Source organism: Conger conger, chromosome 9, assembly GCF_963514075.1.
Source record: "Conger conger chromosome 9, fConCon1.1, whole genome shotgun sequence".
In the NCBI taxonomy this organism is placed as follows: Eukaryota; Metazoa; Chordata; class Actinopteri; order Anguilliformes; family Congridae; genus Conger; species Conger conger.
The window spans coordinates 7,165,023-7,184,589 of NC_083768.1; the positions used below are offsets into that span (position 1 = coordinate 7,165,023).

The 19,567-nt window shown below is 43.2% G+C and overlaps 1 long non-coding RNA gene across 1 annotated transcript in view; it reads right to left on the minus strand.

Moving 5' to 3' along the window:
* LOC133136226 (uncharacterized) overlaps window positions 1-17,846 on the minus strand; it is a 20,533-nt gene extending 2,687 nt beyond the window's left edge. Inside the window, exons 1-2 of the long non-coding RNA XR_009709486.1 lie at window positions 17,800-17,846; window positions 1-140 (exon numbers count right to left, since the gene is read on the minus strand). The exon at window positions 1-140 is cut by the window's left edge and continues 172 nt beyond it. This is a non-coding gene — a long non-coding RNA (uncharacterized LOC133136226). The remainder of the gene's footprint in view (window positions 141-17,799) is intronic.
* Between the last annotated feature and the right edge of the window lie 1,721 nt (window positions 17,847-19,567).

Consider the following 19,567-nt stretch of genomic DNA (forward strand, 5'->3'; position numbering starts at 1 on the left):
ATTCTGATTGTAATGCACTATTTTAGAAGAGATATTAAATCTCCATAATATGCTGTCAAACTATAGTTCTTCATGTCTCTTCACATCCAGACGAACAGAGTCTCCCTTGAGCACAAACAAATCCTCTTCAGCTCTGGAAACTAGAAAGAAACAGAAAAATGTTTTTTAAAAGTTTTTTAAAACTGTAAAACAAACTCTGTTCAACACACATTATAACATCAACACAACAATTTACAGGATCCATTATAAAATAGAAACAAACTGCCACTGTGCATCTGTATATTTTTGGGAAGAAGTGTAATTCAAGTGTGCAACTCAGATCTATACACATCTATACAAAATATCATGTTAAATGGATGAACATAATGAAAATATTTACACTTTACTACAGTTTACTTGATTCAAAACAAAAACAGTAGCTTAATACACTCTGTGAGCACTTTATTAGGTATTTATTATATATTTTTTGTTTTTGACTTCTACTGCTGTATCCTATCCACTTAGAGTTATGATGTGTTGTGCATTCAGAGATGCTCTTCTGCACACCACTGTTGTAATGTGTGGTTATTTGCATTACTGTCGCTTTCTGGTCAGCCTTGACCAGTCCGGCCATTCTCCTCTGATGTCTCTCATTAACAAGGTATTTCTGTCTGTTTGCAAACTTTAGAGACTAGTATGGATGAAAATCCCTGGAGATCAGCAGTTTCTAATATACTCAAACCACCCAGTCTGCCACCAACAGTCATTCCACGGACAAAGTCACTTAGCTCACATTTTTACCCCATTCTGATGCTTGATATGAACATTAACTGAAGCTCCTGATCGGTATCTACATGATTGTATGCATTGCACTGCTTCCACACAATCGGCTGATTAGATAGTTGCATGAATAAGTAGGTGTTATAAAGTAAAAATGTTCCTAATAAAGTGCTCGGTGAGTGTATATACAGTGTTGTGCAAAATCTTAGGCGCATGTAAAAAAAAAAAGAAAAATTATTCATTCATGAAATAGTATAGTTTTGTATAGTATAAAAAATATATATACATAAAATAAACTTGCTACAGTTGTACTTCAGCAGACTTTGACTGTCTTGCTTGCTATTTGTCATCTCATTTGTGAGACTCTTATTGCTCAAAAAATTGGATCGGTCACTTATAAAGCTTTCAAACCTGACAAAAGTAAAGAAAAAACAGGTGTTGGGAAAAAGAGTAAATGCATAAAAAGATTATACTCCTACACTGTTATAAATGACATGCTTTCACATAATGATTAGCATCTTTATTTTGCTCCACATGAACTGGACTTTCTTAAAAGTTTTGACTGGGAGATATCTTGTTTGGTGACTAAAAATCAGACAGGAAAGCCAGCACTATTATCTTTTCAATTCAGCAGACTTCAGCAGGAATATCCATGTTGGCTTTTGGAGGGGAAAAAGCCAACATGGATATCCCTGCTGAAGGTTAAGAGTTTGGCCAAAGAGAAGGCAGAGGATATGACAGAGAGGTACTAATCAAAGAGTTACATTTCACAGGATTGGGGGCTAGACAGGGTTGTAGATTGACCAAACAAAGTGAGATGCTTCAGGGGGGGTTGGCTGTAGCGGACTTGCCTCCCATGTTTTCGAACACTATGAATCTTTTAAATTAGTGGTCATATAATCACAAAGCTCTATACTATACAGTCCATAATGTACAATGAGTAATATAAAAAGCAATCATTTTACAAAGGACATTTTCATATGAAGTCACATGAAGTCTCGACAGTAATGCCATTCTCAGCTCAAAGAGTGAGTATTCACAGCCTATTTAAATCTACCGGAGCTGACTGAATTTGCACAGCACAGCACAGCTAATTCCTTCAGGAAGCACACTGGGCTGGTTGGAATGAGAGACCAGAGAAGAATGTGCTAATGTATCTTTACAAAGTAGAACATGCCTACCAAATACATCTGTCTATATACTAACTACAGTCAAAATGATGGAGGAAAATGTTACTGCAGGTGACAAAGGTGATGAAGAGATCTGAACCATACAAAATAAGAGGCAAGTCACCTATTATATGAATACATATTTCAAATAGACAAAGTTATTAAACTGTACCTGCAAACAGCAGTGTGGAGACCAACAGGACAAGCATTTTCAGTCTGAGAGAGATCTGTGTGGCTTCCTCTGTGGAGATAGGGCTTTGTGTGTGTGTGTGTGTGTGTGTGCGTATATGTGCCTGTGTGTGTGTGGGCGTATGTGTGTGTGTGTGCGTGCGTGTGTGTGTGTGTGCGTGTGTGTGGCGGGGCCACCAACTTCACACAGGAAGTGTATTAAAGTTACAGCCGACAGAGGTTGTAATAAATGCTTATAGCACTCACAAAGAAATGTGTACAATTAGGTCCAAATTATTGGCATCATTGTTAAAGATGCACAAAAAGACCAGAAAACAAATGATTCCTGAGATATATTTAGGAAGAAAATATTGTATTTTTCATGCAATGCAATCAAACACAATTAGAAATATATTTTTTACTAATACAGTAGTACCCCTTATACAATTTACTAATAGTGCCCCCTATAGTGCATGTTATACTTCATTTTGTAGCTCTGATCTTCTAGTTAAAAAAAGAAAAATGAAATCTGTGCTTATACACCATTTACTGCGTTGCGTCACATATTGTGGAAGTCTAAACACTCTCAGATACATTACATTACATTACATTATTGGCATTTGGCAGACGCTCTTATCCAGAGCGACGTACAACAAAGTGCATACCCATAACCAGGGATAAGTTCACTGAAAGACCCTAGAGGGAAGTACAATTTCAACTGCTACCTGTACAACAAAGATAAGGACAAGGGCCAATTTATTTATTTATTTTTTTGAACAAAGAAACAAACAACAGAGCAAAAGTGACCAAAGTTCACTATCCAAACACTGCTTATACCTAGCTAACTAAAAATACCGATACACAAAGCAAGTCACAGAGACAACAATTAAGGTTCACAGGGAGGTAGGGAGGGATGGGGAGAGGGGCTGCTTGAAGAGGTGTGTCTTCAGCTTGCGCTTGAAGGTGGGGAGAGATTCTTCAGTTCTGACCTCAACGGGGAGTTCCTTCCACCACCGTGGAGCCAGAACAGATAGTAGTCCTGAGTCATACATTCCTGTGTATTTCTGTGTCAGAAAAACATGCTGGGGGTAGAGAGAAGATAAGGAGAACTGAAGATAAGAGAAACTTGAAGCCTGCCACTGTAACATCAGTTCACTTATATGAATAACTATGGCCTGAGCAAGTTCAAGCTATGACCACACCAGAATGACCACACATGGTTTCCAGGCAACATGCATTGTCAGTAACATCACGTAGTGCATGATTAGTGCAACAAAAAAGGAGACGTAAACCATCTGAACACCAACAGCAGAGAAAGTCTATTTATTTTTTATGGGGCTGAATGGGAGAAATAAAAATAATGGTAAACAAGATTTGAAGTCAATATCAGATTATAACTGTGAACTGGAAAGGATTTTTGGAGAAGTTTCCATCAAGTGTGGAGTGAACATCCAGTCCATCTGGCTCAGACTGAGGCAGTTTATCTACCACAACATACACACATATTAAACCCTATCTTGACATCAGAAGCCATTACATTACATTTTATTATTGGCATTTGGCAGACGTACAGTTGATTAGATTAAGCAGGAGACAATCCTCCCCGGGAGCAATGCAGGGTTAAGGGCCTTGCTCAAGGGTCCCAACGGCTGTGCGGATCTTATTGTGGCGACCTCTACCAACGCTACAGGCTGTCACACAGCCACACACACTCTCTCTCTCTCTCTCTCTCTCTCTCTCTCTCTCTCTCTCTCTCTCTCTCTCTCTCTCTCTCTCTCTCTCTCTCTCTCTCTCTCTCTCTCTCTCTCTCTCTCTCTCTCTCTCTCTCTTTCTCTCTCTCTCTCTCTCAGACTGAAAAGGCTTGTCCTGTTGGTCTCCACACTGCTGTTTGCAGGTACAGTGTAATAACTACGTCTATTTTAAATATGTATTTATGTAATAGGTGACGTATTTTGTGTGATTTAGATCTCTTTATCACCTATGTCACGTGCAGTAACATTTGCCTCCATCATTTTGACTGTAGTTAGTATATAGACAGATTGGTATATAGACAGTATTTGGTGGGCATGTTCTACTTTGTGAAGATACATTAGGACATTTCTGTCTGATCTCTCATGCCAATTAGCCCTGTTTACTTCCAGAAGGAATTAGTGGTGTTCAAAAAATAGCAGTACAACATCAGTAACTGGATTAACCACTGTTATTAGTAGTAGTGATTGTCAGGGTTGGGAGGTAGTACCGAGGTGGGTGGGATTTGAACCCTAGCCTCTCACTTGTCCAAATTATTTGTTGAACGAACGCGTTACTAGTCAGCTAAAGACAAACTCGCCTCTAGCCAAGGGCAATGATGTTCTTTTGAATATGAGGGTTACGTCATCGGGGAGTGTTGTCGCGATAACCTGCTACCAGCCTTCGCTCTCACTGCACTTCACCATGCTTACCAGCAAACTAGCTGAGCTAACCATGCTACATGAGCTTGCGGGTGAGGGACGTTGTCCCCGGTATTTGTATTTTGGTTTGTGTTTTTCCTGAGCTGCGTCTCAAGGTTCTTTGTTTTCTTGCCTAGTGTTTTATACTAGGTTGTCCTTTTATTTTGTCCCCGGTCTGGGGTTTGCAGTGCTTGCTTTTAGCACTCATTTTTGTTGGGTTGTTTGCGCTGGTTTTTAAGGGTCGCTTTATTTTCCGGTAGCCGTTTTTTGGGCTGTTCCTTTTATTTTGGTCGGAGTTGTCTCCGAGACATTTTCCGTTTCCTTTACCTCCCGGGGTTTTGTGGTGAACACGTTCGCGTGTTTGCTTATAAGGGATTACCCTTCGTCACTCTTGGCTCTCCGCCAGTCCCTGTTACTACAGTGATATTTCTGCATGGCAAATAATTTACTTTGGATGTGATCCAGTAAAATCAAGGAATAGGATGAGATGCATTTCATACCAAAAGGAGTTTAATAAACCATAGTTTCAGTGACTCAAGGGAAAACCTACATGTCCTGTCTGGCAATCATCTGTTTTTTCCCTTCTAACAACCCCCAAAGGTGGGGGTCTAAATTCCAGATTTGACCACCCCTAATTCACATTCCGTTAAAGAGACTAATCTAGGTGCAGCTCTTGCTGTTCTTACCTCCCAGTGTATGCCATTTCAGACATTCTGCATTTTGAAATAATAAAATTGATGGCGAAAGAAAAGTATTTACATTAGATTACGTGGCATTTAGCAGACGCTCTTATCCAGAGCGACGTACAACAAAGTGCAAATCAATCACAAGAACAAGTGCAAAAGTAGACCTGAGAGGACAGTACAGTTCCGAGTCCTAGTATAAACATACAGAAATTCAGAACCCTGGAAGAGTACAATCAACATTCAAACTAGCATCCCACTGTTGGCAGCTAGAATACAACAACAGCCAATAAAAACAACAAGACCTATACAAGTAACGATATCTATACATAAGTGCCATTACGGTCTAAGGCTAATCACAGTGATTGTGAGATGGGGAGGGAAAGGTGTAGCCTGAAGAGATGGGTCTTCAGTCTGCGCTTGAAGGAGGTCAGAGACTCTGCCGTTCTGACATTCACCGGGAGGTCATTCCACCACCGTGGGACCAGGACAGACAGCAGTCGTGAGCGTGAAGTGCAGGTGTGGCGAGGGGGAGGCGCCAGACGGCACGAAGTGGCAGAACGGAGGGGTCTTGTTGGTGTATAGGTCTTGATAAGGGATTGAATATACACAGGGGCTGATCCTTTAACTGCCTGGTATGCGAGCACCAAAGTTTTAAATTTGATGCGAGCCATAACAGGCAGCCAGTGGAGGTTGCTGAGCTGGGGGGTGACATGTGAATGTCTGGGAACATTGAATACCAGACGGGCTGCAGCATTCTGGATCAGTTGTAGGGGTCTGATGGCCAGCCAGCAGACAATTGCAATAGTCCAGGCGGGACAGGACCATTGGTTGAACAAGGAGCTGAGTGGAGTAGGTGGTGAGAAAGGGTTGGATTCTCCAGATGTTGTACAGGAAGAACCTGCACGCCCGGGTCACCGTAGCGATGTTCGTGGAGAAGGATAGCCTGTTGTCCATCACCACTCCAAGGTTTCTTGCACTAGGGGATGAGGTCACTGTGGTATCCCCTAGTGAGATGGAGAAATCAGAGAAGGGAGAGGTTAAAGCAGGGATGAAGATCACCTCCGTCTTATCTGGGTTGAGCTTTAGATGGTGGTCGCCTATCCAGCTCTGGATGTCTCTCAGGCAGGCGGAGATACGGGTAGAGACCTGTGTGTCTGATGGGGGGAAGGAGAGAATGAGTTGGGTGTCATCGGCATAACAATGATAGGAGATGCCATGAGCAGAGATAACGGGGCCAAGGGATCTCCTGTAGATGGAGAAGAGGAGGGGTCCGAGGACTGAGCCCTGGGGGACTCCTGTAACAAGGGGGCGAGGGATTGACACTCCTCCAGCCCAGGACACCTGGGAGGACCGGCCAGAGAGATAAGATTGGATCCACTCTAAGGCTGTGCCACAGATCCCTGTAGATGCCAGGGAGGCTAAGAGGATGGAGTGGTTGACAGTGTCGAACGCCGCAGAGAGGTCAAGAAGGATCAGGACAGAGGAGAGAGAGGTTGCTCGTGCAGCCTGAAGGGACTCGTTGAAAGAGAGGAGTGCAGTCTCCGTCGAGTGGCCAGGTCTGAAGCCAGACTGGTGGGGGTCCAGCAGGTTATTCTGTGAGAGGAAGGAAGAGAGTTGGTTGGAGGCGGCTCGTTCAATGGATTTGGATAGAAAAGGAAGGAGAGATACCGGACGGTAGTTTTGAATGCAGGAGGGGTCTAGAGTGGGTTTCTTTAGGAGCGGGGTGATGTAGGCCCTCTTGAATGATGAGGGAAAGCAGCCAGAGGACAGAGAGGAGTTAACAAGGGAGGTGACAAACGGGAGGATGTCAGGCGTGATTGCCTGAAAGAGGTTTGAGGGGATGGGGTCCAGGGCACAAGTAGTAGGGTGGTGGGAGAGCAGGAGGTGAGACACATCAGCATCTGTAAGGGGACAGAAAGAGGAGAAACAGGGGGCAGACAGAAATGGAGGCAGGCATAGAAGTGAATTGTATAAGCTGTCCTCTTATTTTGAAAAGCTAGTTTGCTTCAAATGTCACAATTCAGCTTTTGGTTTTACTGAAACAAAGAAGCTGACTGAAATGCCAACTGTATCAACTATAATTCATTTTAAAAAAGTGTTTTAGAATCACTAAAATTTAGACTAGACTATGTTCATTTAAAGCATTACAAAAATGTGTGTGTGTGTGTGTGTGTGTGCGTTTGTGCGTGTGTGTGTGTGTTGGGGGTTTTGAAATAAGTGTCTGTGCTGTGTGTTAGTATAGTTCCCTTTTTATGCCCACCAGCTTCAAACAGGAAGTGTATGCAGAAGCTACAGGCTGGTGGTGTGGCTGCCAACCTCTTTCCGTTTACATTTTAGTTTCTGTGCAAAGACATCATGGCAGTATTACAGAGCTGAGAATGACCTAATGGACCTCATATGCAAACTCAGTTAATTGTCACATCAGACAAAGAAAAATGCAATATTTTGTTAGCGTAAGCATTCAAGATGTACTCACTGACATAAAAAAAAGAAATAAAAATAAATTAAATCTAGAAAGATTTCTTCACTTTATACAGTCATGTTTCAGTTTGAAGAGAAAACTTTTGACACTGACATTATTTTGAACAGATTAATATTACTTTTCTTCCTGTAAAATAATAACGCAGCCTTGATAACATTTGTTAATGCTTTGATTTGGAATTGAATGTGTAATCTTTCCACTACATTTGAGATATGGAACTAAAAGTTACAGTAGCTGTGTACTGTGCTTGGTGCCCTGTTGAACATATGGGACATTCTGAAATTCAGTCAGCTCCGGTAGATTTAAATGGGCTGTAAATACTCACTCTTTGAGCTGAGAATGGCATTACTGTCTAAACTTCATGTGACTTCATATGCAAATGCGTGCATTGAGATGAAAACATCTGAAATGGATCCACAGAGCTGAGTTTGTTTTAAAATCGAATGCCGTTTTACATTAAAAGCTGTAATGTGCTGATGTGCAATAGTAGCTTGTAATTTTGATGAAAAGTATTGTAGTGAGCGGTGCAGTTGATGGAGACTGAGACAGACTTGGCATTTCTTGAATCACTCCAGCGGAGCTTCGTTTTATTGCTCTTGCCTTTAGAAAGGCGGTTGGGGCAGCTTCATCGCTAAACATCGTAATGCAGTAACAAACAGTACTAGAACGTATCTGCTAGAACGTATAGCACAAGCTAGGCTCTGATTGGGGCAACAAATGATTTATATTTCATATTTAATTTGATTTTGATTTGTTTGGATTCATTTGAGAGTTCATAAAAGCTCACAGACATGAAAAACATACTGTAACAGCAAAAAAACATTGTAAGGAAAACTGTTAAGATCAAATAATGGCTAACAATTACTACAATTAATCACTGCAAAGCTTGCACAAACCAATAATCAGAATCTGTGTCGGCATTTCCCTCCCAGCGGTGGGTTAAAAGATGGACTGTACGGCATTGCAAGGACTACTTACTGTTTTTTATATATTTTTCACAAATTTTAGCTTGCACTTTTACAAACCTGATAATGTGGCAGGATGACAGTTCTCATTTACTCAATTTTAATACAAATCTAATGTAATGTAATCTAATCTAACACACACACACAGATACCAAATATCAGATTCACCCTCCCTCCTCAGTCCTCATTTCTCTGAAAAAAAACAACAGAAATAAAGAACTTTAAACAAAGAACTGCATTCGAAATTCATACAAAGCAATACAATCTGCAGCAGTGTGGCTTTTTAGACCTCTTTTAACAAGGTGAGAGTGTGCTGCTCAGTAGAGTGTAGTAGGATGTGTGATCGAGTGTGTGAGTGTGTGAGTGTGTGAGTGTGTAACAGAATGTGTGAGTGTGTAACAGAATGTGTGAGTGTGTAACAGAGTGTGTGAGTGTGCGACAGAGTGTGTGAGTGTGTGAGTGTGTGAGTGTGTGGTAGAGTGTGTGAGTGTGTGAGTGTGTGAGTGTGTGAGTGTGCGACAGAGTGTGTGAGTGTGTGGTAGAGTGTGTGAGTGTGTGGTAGAGTGTGTGAGCGTGCGACCGAGTGTGTGAGTGTGCGACAGAGAGTGTGAGTGTGCGACAGAGAGTGTGAGTGTGCAACAGAGTGTGAGTGTGCTAGAGTGTGAGTGTGGTAGTGTGTGTGTTAGAGAGTGTGAGTGTGTGGTAGAGAGGGTGAGTGTGGTAGAGTGTGAGTGTGTGGTAGTGTGTGTGAGTGTGTGTTAGAGAGTGTGAGTGTGTGGTAGAGTGTGTGAGTGTGGTAGAGTGTGAGTGTGTGGTAGAATGTGTGTTAGAGAGTGTGAGTGTGTGGTAGTGCGTGTGTTAGAGAGTGTGTGTGTGTGGTAGAGTGTGTGGTAGAGAGTGTGAGTGTGTGGTAGAGAGTGTGAGTGTGGTAGAGTGTGAGTGTGTGGTAGTGTGTGTGAGTGTGTGGTAGAGAGTGTGAGTGTGTGGTAGAGAGTGTGAGTGTGTGGTAGAGTGTGTGAATGTGTGTTAGAGAGTGTGAGTGTGTGGTAGAGAGTGTGAGTGTGTGGTAGAGTGTGTTGTATTGAAAGCGTGTGAGTGTTTTTGGACCTGTTTTTAAAGAGGGTACAGAGTGTGTCAGATTGAAGCTCACTGCTGATGAGAAATATAAACACAGTGACCATGACTGACCTGCAGCACCTCTCTCTGACATTAACTGCGATGACAGCCGAAACCATGGCAACCAGACCCGTGGAGAACAGCACTGACTTTACTGCACACGGTGAGAGGCCAGGAGATGGTGCTACAGGATATAAACGTTACACAGGAGCCCACAGAGACAACTACTGTCACACACAAACACACGCACTTACACAAAATTATTTTGATGCAACACAGTAAATGGCGTATCTTATCACACATCGAATTATTATTTTTATTTTTTTTGATGTGAAATCAGAAGAACGGAGCTACGAAATCACTTGTCGGAATTGGCCAATCCATTTTGGAGGATATAGCTTGTTAAAATATGTGTGTCTGACATGAGAGGTTTTGTGAAATCAGCCTTCAAAGTTTGAGTGATTGTCATGGTTTCCCAACTAGAAGTGCCCTCGATGTAAAAGCTGGCCCCTCAGCCACTGCTTTGGAGGGTCTGGAGACATTGGGGGTCTGTGGGTGTCAACCAGCTTTAGGCAGCGTTTTTGAATAATTATAAGCTTTATTCATATAGCACCTTTATATCGTCGAAAGAAATGTTTGGTTTGATCCCATTTAAATTAGTAGATATGGAGTCCATGTTTTATGGCACACAAATGCACACGTCCTTCACTATTATGAACTGCAATTTTCATTCTAGGATATACGGATTTAACATAAATATGCAGAGAACGGACCAAGTGCTAGGAGTGCATTATTTCATTATTTAATCTAATAATTTCTGCTGAGTACATGCTAATCACAGACTATGCTAATCAGAGAGTAATTGCTGACTGACCGCGAGGTTGGCAGGACTTGACTGTCACACTGCTGCTTTGGGAGCTGACGGGGTTCTTGGCTGTACAGGTGTAGATCTCTTCTGCCAGGGTGGGGGACACAGTCAGGGTAGTTTTGTTCTCTGTTCCGGGAATGTTGCCTCCATTTGTGGACCAGAACAGTGCCACCTGGTGGCTTCCAAACACACTGCAACTCAGGGTCACATTACAGCTGTCTGTGCTGTCATTGACCTGGGTGGTTATCTGCACTGAGTCAATCATCTCTGTGGAGAAAGGAAGCACCAGCATCAAATTTATATTACAATCAACAGACACAAATGGTGAAACACACCACTTCATTACAGTTCAGAGATCTACAGACACACAAACTGAAACACACCACTTCATTACAGTTCGGAGATCTACAGACACACACATTGAGACACACCACTACATTACAGATCAGAGATCTACAGACACATACTGAAACACACTGTTTCATTACAGTTCAGAGATCTACAGACACACACATTGAGACACACCACTTCATTACAGGTCAGAGATCTACAGACACAAACACTGAGGCGCTCACCATAAACTTGGAGTTTATATGCCGCTGGCTTCAGGGACCCGGATGACACTAAACCGCTAAATAAATATTTCCCGGAATCCTCTTCTCTCAGATTGCTGATGTTTAGAGCCCCAGTGTCATTATTCATGATCAATCTTCCTGTGAAGTTTGAGTGTATGCTCTTGATTTCAAATGGTGAGTTTTCTGATTCTCTCACTAATGTGATGACATAATCCCTGTTCTTTTTCCACTCCATTATTCCATCAGTTTTGAGTAGTCCTTCCTCCTCCGTGGGAAGCAAAATGGACTTTCCAACGACTCCATTCAACTGCAGTGAATCTCCGCAGACTGTGAGCGAATACAACAGCAACACAACTGTTACTAGAACACAGTTACCAACACAACACATTCATCGTTACAAAACTTAAAACACAACTTCAAATGATGAGTTTTCTGATTTTCTCACTAATGTGATGATATCATCGCTGTTCTTTTTCCAATTCATGTAACCAATTCCTTTGAGTAGTTGCTTCTCCGTGGGAAGCAAAATGGACTTTCCAACGACACCATTTAACTGCAGTGAATCTCCGCAGGCATTAAACACCTGCAGCACTGTGAGCGAATACAACAGCAACACAACTGTTACTAGAACACAGTTACCAACACAACACATCCATCGTTACAAAACTGAAAACACAACTACTAAATCAGACCAGGGCTCAAATAGTATTTGTTTTGGATTCAAATGCTTTTCTGAATTTCACTAAGCTTGCCTGGTGTATCGGAACTAATGAAATTATCCCAAAAGTTTAAACCTCACCCATCTGGTCCTCCTTGCAGGCTCAAATACACCATGCAAGATCAATAGAGCACAAAAAGTGTTTGAATCCAAAATAAATACTATTTGAACCCTGGTCTACTATTAATATACAATCACTACAACAACACTCCCACTGTACAATTATGACAAGATAAGTACTACTCAAGTGTGACTACTTGATAATAATTTCTACAACTGTTACTGCAACACAGCTTCCACTACAACATGATTACTAATAAACAACTATTACAGCACTACTACTATTCTTACTGCAATATATCACACAGGCATTACTCACTAAAAAACACAAAAACGACTACAATTTAACCATGACTGGTATATGTGAGGGCAGCACGGATGGTGCAGTGGGTAGCAGTGCCGCCTCACAGCTAGGAGGTCCTGAGTTCAAATCCTGGTCGGCCGGGGCCTCTCTTTGTGGAGTTTGCATGTTCTCCCCGTGTTCGCGTGAGTTTCCTCCAGGTACTCCGGTTTCCTCCCACAGTCCAAAGACATGCAGGTCAGGCTGATTGGAGAGTCTAAATTGCCCATGGGTATGAGTGTGTGAGTGAATGGTGTGTGTGCCCTGCGATGGACTGGCGACCTGTCCAGGGTGTATTCCTGCCTTCACCCAATGTATGCTGGGATAGGCTCCAGCCCCCTGGCGACCCTGTTCAGGATAAGCGGGTTAAGATAATGGATGGATGGATGGATGGGTGGATGGATGATTTCATTATTAATTTGCACCAACATTTTGGGCAAAACAACCTTTCGTCTGTTGCCAAAAGTAACAAAGCAAAATGCAGGTTCCATCAAACATAAAACATTTACCTGCCACAACAGGTAAGGTAACGTGGCACATAGTAGGGCCAGTCACGTGCAAGATACCAGCTACGAGCAAAGAATTAAATTAAACAAGCCAATGTCAAATCCTCATGAAGGCCGAACAGAGTCCGAATACATCCGAAATGTGAACAGCATTTCATGTGTATTTTGCTAGTTCTGCATGTGATGCTTTGACTTATGGTAGAACCTATGCACTTGTAAGTCGCTTTGGATTAAAAGCGTCTGCCAAATGACTAAAATGTAAATGTAAATCCAAAATGTGAACAACCAAAAGAGGCACGCCGTTCATATTACATACGAAATGCATGAATGCAAGTGCTTGTTTCAAATGCCTGTATTTGAAATACTGCTGTGTATGCCCACATATGTACATGATTGTGTTATTTAGCATGCAAGTACCGCTCAGAGGAAGATGTACATGAAACAAAACAAACAAAACCATTCATTCATTCATTCATTCATTCATTCATTCATTCATTCATTCATTATCCCAACCTGCTTATCCTGAACAGGGTCGCAGGGGGGCTGGAGCCTATCCCAGCATACATTGGTGAAAGGCAGGAATACAGCCTGGACAGGTCGCCAGTCCATCGCAGGGCACACACACCATTCATTCACACACACACACACACACACACACACTCATACCTATGGGCAATTTAGACTCTCCAATCAGCCTAACCTGCATGTCTTTGGACTGTGGGAGGAAACTGGAGTACCTGGAGGAAACCCACGCGAACACGGGGAGAACATGCAAACTCCACACAGAGAGGCCCCGGCCGACCGGGATTTGAACCCAGGACCTCCTCACTGTGAGGTGGCAGTGCTACCCACTGCACCATCCGTGCCGCCATTATACAGCCAATTAGACATAAATATCTTTTGATTCAATCAAAACACAAAACAATGTTATTGAATTTGACTACCAAGAAGCGTCCGCATGACAGGCTCACTGTCAAAATGAATCAGTCACAAATACAGCAACTGTTTCAGAATGGCCTCGGAACTGTGTAAGACACAAAGAGTAACGGTCAGATGGATTGTGTTCTCCATTTCATTTGGAGCGCTGCTCATTTAGTTCCATTTAAAAAGGAAAACTGTATATTTCAACGCGTGAGAAATCTAAAAGGGCAGTCTCTTTCTCTCCAGTGATAAGAGTTAAAAAGTTTTAAGTCTGAAGATTTGAACACTTGCTGTTTTGAAAGACCTCCTGTCTCACTAAAGCTGTCAGGGGCTACAATGCAGCACTAGAACTATGTGCACAGCAGAGCACCTGTCCAAGTCCAAATCCATATCCCAGTTAACCACTGCAGAGGCAGTCTGGTGACATCCGGACCAGAAGAGCACATGCTACGTTTAAATGGAGTCAGTGCCCAGAAACCACCTGAAATGTATTTGATTTATTTATTTTTATCATTAAGTATAATGTTAGCTGTACATGCAACTGTATTTAGAAGCTTGTGTTTGAGCTAGATTGATGCTCTTGGTATTTTTACCTTGTGTAGCATTCGAAAGCAGCAAGCCATTTTGAAGCTTAGTAAAGAGGGGAAATCAATCAGACCCATTGCACAAGCATTGGGAATAGCTTGTAAAACAATTTACTATGTCCTGAAAAAGAAAGAAACCGCTGGCATACTGAGACACAGACATCGAACAGGTCGAACAAGGAAAACAATAGCAGTTGATGAAACATTGTGAGAGCTGTGAAGAAAAACCCCAAAACATCAGTCAGTGACACCACAAACAATCTCCACAGGGCAGTCAGTGACATCGCAAACAATGTCCACAGGGCAGGGATGAAGGTATCTCTATCAATTGTTCGAAGAAGACTTAGAGAGCAGCAATAGAGGCTATACCACAAGATGCAAACTACTCACCAGTAGTAAGAATCAGAAGGCGAGATTACATTTTGCAAAGAAGTACAGAGATTAGCCACAAAAGTTTTAGAACAAAGTTTAATGGACTGATAGACCAAGTCAATCACCAGCCTTTAACCGAATTATCTGATACCAAAGGTGCTATGTTCTAAGTAGTTTAACATATCTCATTGTAAATACCAGGAAATAAAAGCTGAAATGCTGAACTCTTTATCTTGTGTTCATCTTTTTATCTCAACCACAAATGTATGTAATGTATTACATTACATTACATTATTGGCATTTGGCAGACACTCTTATCCAGAGCGACGTACAACAAAGTGCATACCCATAACCAGGGGTAAGTGCGCTGAAAGACCCTAGAGGGAAGTACAATTTCAATTGCTACCCGTGCAACAAAGATAAGGACCAGGGCCTATTTATTTATTTATTTTTAAATCAACAAATAAACAAACAAACAACAAAGCAAAAGTGACCAAACTTAACTATCCAAATATTGCTTACCTAGCCAACTAAAAATACTGAAACACTACGTAAATCACAAAGACAACAATTAAGGTTCACAGGGAGATAGGGAGGGATGGGGAGAGGTGCTGCTTGAAGAGGTGCGTCTTCAGTTTGCACTTGAAGGTGGGGAGAGATTCTACAGTTCTGACCTCAAGTTCGTTCCACCACCGTGGAGCCAGAACAGACAGTAGTCGTAAGCGTAAGGTGGAGGTTCGGAGAGGGGGAGGTGCCAAGCGGCCTGTGGAGGCTGAACGAAGAGGTCTGGCAGGGGTGTAGGGTCTGATGATTTTTTGTAGGTAAGCTGGGGATGACCCCTTAACTGCTTGGAAGGCTAGCACCAATGTTTTGAATTTGATGCGAGCCATGACAGGCAGCCAGTGGATGGAAGTAAGCAGGGGGGTGACGTGTGAGTATTTGGGAAGGTTGAAGACCAGACGAGCTGCAGCATTCTGGATAAGTTGGAGGGGTCTGATGGTGGACGCTGGGAGGCCAACCAAGAGGGAATTGCAGTAGTCCAGGCGGGACAGAACCATCGCTTGGACTAGGAGCTGGGTCGAGTAGGGGGTGAGAAAGGGGCGGATTCTCCGTATGTTGTATAGGAAGAACCTGCATGACCGGGTCACCGCCGCAATGTTCTTGGAAAGGGACAGTCTGCTGTCCATCACCACGCCAAGGTTCCTTGCACTGGGTGATGGCGTGAGTGTGGTATCCCCGAGGGAAATGGAGAGATCCAGGTGGGGAGAGGTATTAGCAGGGATGAATATCATTTCAGTCTTACCTGGGTTGAGCTTTAGATGGTGGTTGTCCATCCAGTTCTGGATGTCCCTCAGGCAAGCAGAGATACGGGCAGAAACCTGTGTATCAGATGGTGGGAACGAGATGAAGAGTTGGGTATCATTCGCATAGCAGTGGTAGGTTAGTCCATGTGCAGTGATCACAGGGCCAAGGGAACGAGTGTAAAGAGAAAAAAAAGCGGGTCTAGGACTGAGCCCTGGGGAACTCCTGTGGCAAGGGGCCGAGGTGTCGATACCGTATCAGCCCAGGCAACCTGGAAGGAGCGACCAAAGAGGTAGGACTCAATCCAGTCCAGGGCTGTGCCACAGATGCCCGTTGTTGGGATGTAGTGATCTACAGTGTCGAAGGCAGCAGAGAGATCTAGAAGAATGAGGACAGAGGAGAGGGAGGCTGCTGTTGCGGCATGGAGCGACTCACTGATGGAGAGGAGTGCGGTCTCTGTCGAGTGGCCCGATCTGAAGCCAGACTGATGGGGGTCTAATAGGTTGTTGTTAGAAAAGAAAGAAGAAAGTTGAGTAGAAGCAGCTCATTCTATGGTTTTAGAAAGAAAAGGAAGAAGAGATACCGGGCGGTAGTTCTGGGTGATGGAGGGATCCAGGGTAGGCTTTTTTAGCAATGGAGTGATGTGGGCCCTCTTGAAGGATGCTGGAAAACAGCCAGAAGACAGGGAGGAGTTGACAAGGGAGGTGACAAATGGGAGAATGTCTGGTGTGATAGTCTGGAGAAGAGAAGAGGGGATAGGGTCAAGGGCTCAGGTTGTAGGGTGGTGAGAGAGCAGGAGTTGAGAAACATCAGAGTCTGTAAGGGGGGAGAAAGTAGAGAAGGAAGGGATGGGCCTAGAGGGGGGGGGGGGAGAAAACAAAGAAATTGGACTTGCCAGTACTTTGGGGGGACTGTATATCATCAATACTACATTTCAAACGTTCTGATCCAAAGTGTTCAATTTGTGTATGCAATAGTAAGCAAGTAAGCTTACTATTTCCAGACAGTTCTGCACAATTCTACATCAGGAAATACCAGTGGGTTCAGTGCAACATGATGATGTACAGAAAGAGTACCGTGTGTTCTATGGTGAGGAGGAAGATGTGAAACGCCACATAATTCATTTAAAAAATAAAAATAAGATAAATATCCTTGATTCTACCTTCTATCAAAAAACAAACAAGTGAATCAAGCAGCTGCTGCTGACTGTGCTGAAGTCTGAGTCATCACACGCCTCATTTAAAATGGAGCTCATTTTACAGTTAAAATGAAGCAAGCTAATTTTACAGTTAAAATGAAGCAAGCTAATTTTACAGTTAAAATGAAGCAAGCTAATTTTGTACTCACAATTCTTCAATACATTTAATTATGGTATAAAAGGTTTTATGTAATGTATGCAGTTTAATCACCAGGCCCTCCCCTTGGCGATAATCATCTTACACACACACACTCACACAGACACAACTGCTTTCTTTCTTGTGATAGATATTTTCCAATGATTTCACTGAAAGAAGTACCACTTCAACACTTCATGATGTCAGCAAACATAAGTAAGGTTTATACAGGGATACAATACTCATACCATGATTTTACAGAGTAAAAAGGTATCATGTAAAGTGCTTTAATCAGCAGCAAGTAATGTATTATATAAAGTATGTAATGTATTTATAAAGAAACCGGTTTTAAACAGCAACAAGTGCCATACAGTACATGGTTTTAATTGTAATTGCCCCTGATGAGTAGGTAAATACATTGATGGATGAATAAAAGGCACAGTACCTGGGGCGGTGGAGAGAAACACCGCAACAATGAGGAGAGGACGTTCCATTCTGCAATGAAACTGCGCAGCTTCTTCAGTGAGTTATACCCGCCACTTCCTTCTTCAACTCATATTTCCACTCGAGGGGGGCTGGACTGTAATGTAAAGCCTGAAAAGACAGGAAATTAAATTGATCAGCCCTAACATTAACATCAGCATGCTCTCCATCAAGATGTATCAGATGTGCTCACCACTCAGCAGATTCTTGAAAAAACTGGTGCGGATGAGATCAATGGCGCAGGTGGATGGTTTGAGACTACTTACTACTTTGCTTGAGACTAAGAATGCGTGTATGCTTGTGAGTGGGTTAATTTAAAAAGTGCTGTATGAAATCAACAGAAATCAACAGGTTACTAATGTCCAAATATCCAAAACTCTAGCATTTCACCCTTATTAATAAATCATGTGATCATACAACATCACATGATTTATACAATATCATGTGATTTATTAATAAGGGGTTTCGTAGACCTTTCATTATGGCGCCCACCGTGGCAGACGTCTTTGCGTTGTCCTCCCAGCACAAATGCTACTTATTAGCTATTTTAGCGTTAGCATTTGTTTAGAATGTGCAGTTCACTTATGCAACAGTGACATACAGTGGAGAAACGCTTCTGGATATCGGTAAAGTTCATCACAAGTTCATTCAGTCTAACCGGCTACGACTTCCTCAGACGCTTGGATCCCTCTGGGCCCAGCCGGAAAGTTCCAGCAGCGCCTTCTTTTGGTGAGCTGTGCGGCCGACAGGCAGAGCGGCCAAGGCGGAAGCGTGGCAAGAGAGGTGGGCTCCAAGCTAGGCTAAAGGCTAGGGCTACAAGACCTCCGCTACCTAGCCTGCTGCTAGCTAACGTTTGCTCCCTCGAAAACAAGATAGATGAGCTGAGGACTAGGATGACAGCACAGCGTGAGATCAGAGAGCGCAGTGCTCTTGCTCTCGTGGACGTCTGCCTTACGGACGGCATACCAGGCTCCGGGATCCAGATTCAAACACGCTCCGTTCACCGAGGGGACCGCACAACGGCTTCAGGAAAGATCAGAGGCGGTGGCATCTGCGTCTACGCAAAAATCAGGTGGAGTACGGACGTACAGACTGTCGAAGAACATTGTTCAGCTGAAATGGAACTACTGATGGTGAAGTACAGACCCTTTTACTTACCAAGGGAGTTCAGTGCAGTGTACATATACCTCACTGACGCCATCAACCTGTGCAAGGAACCTCAGCGTGGTGATGGACGGCACACTGTCCCTCACCAAGAACATTGCGGCGGTGACCCAGTCATGCAGGATCTTCCTATACAACATACGGAGAATCCGCCCCTTTCTCACACCCTACTCGACCCAGCTCCTGGTCTAAGCGATGGTTTTGTCCTGCCTGGACTACTACAACTCCCTCTTGGCTGGCCTCCCAGCTTCCGCCATCAGACCCCTCCAACTTATCCAGAATGCAGCAGCTCGTTTGGTCTTCTCAAACACTCGCATGTCACCCCCTTGCTTACTTCCCTCGGAGTTCGGAGAGGGGGGAGCAGGAGTGTGGAGGCCGAATGAAGAAGTCTGGCAGGGGTGTAGGGTCTGATGATTTTTTGGAGGTAAGCTGGAGCTGTCCCCTTCAGTGCTTGGAAGGCTAGCACCAATGTTTTGAATTTGATGCGAGCCATGAGGGAGGGAAGTAAGCAGGGTGACATGCAAGTATTTTGGAAGGTTAAAGACCAGATGAGCTGATGCATTCTT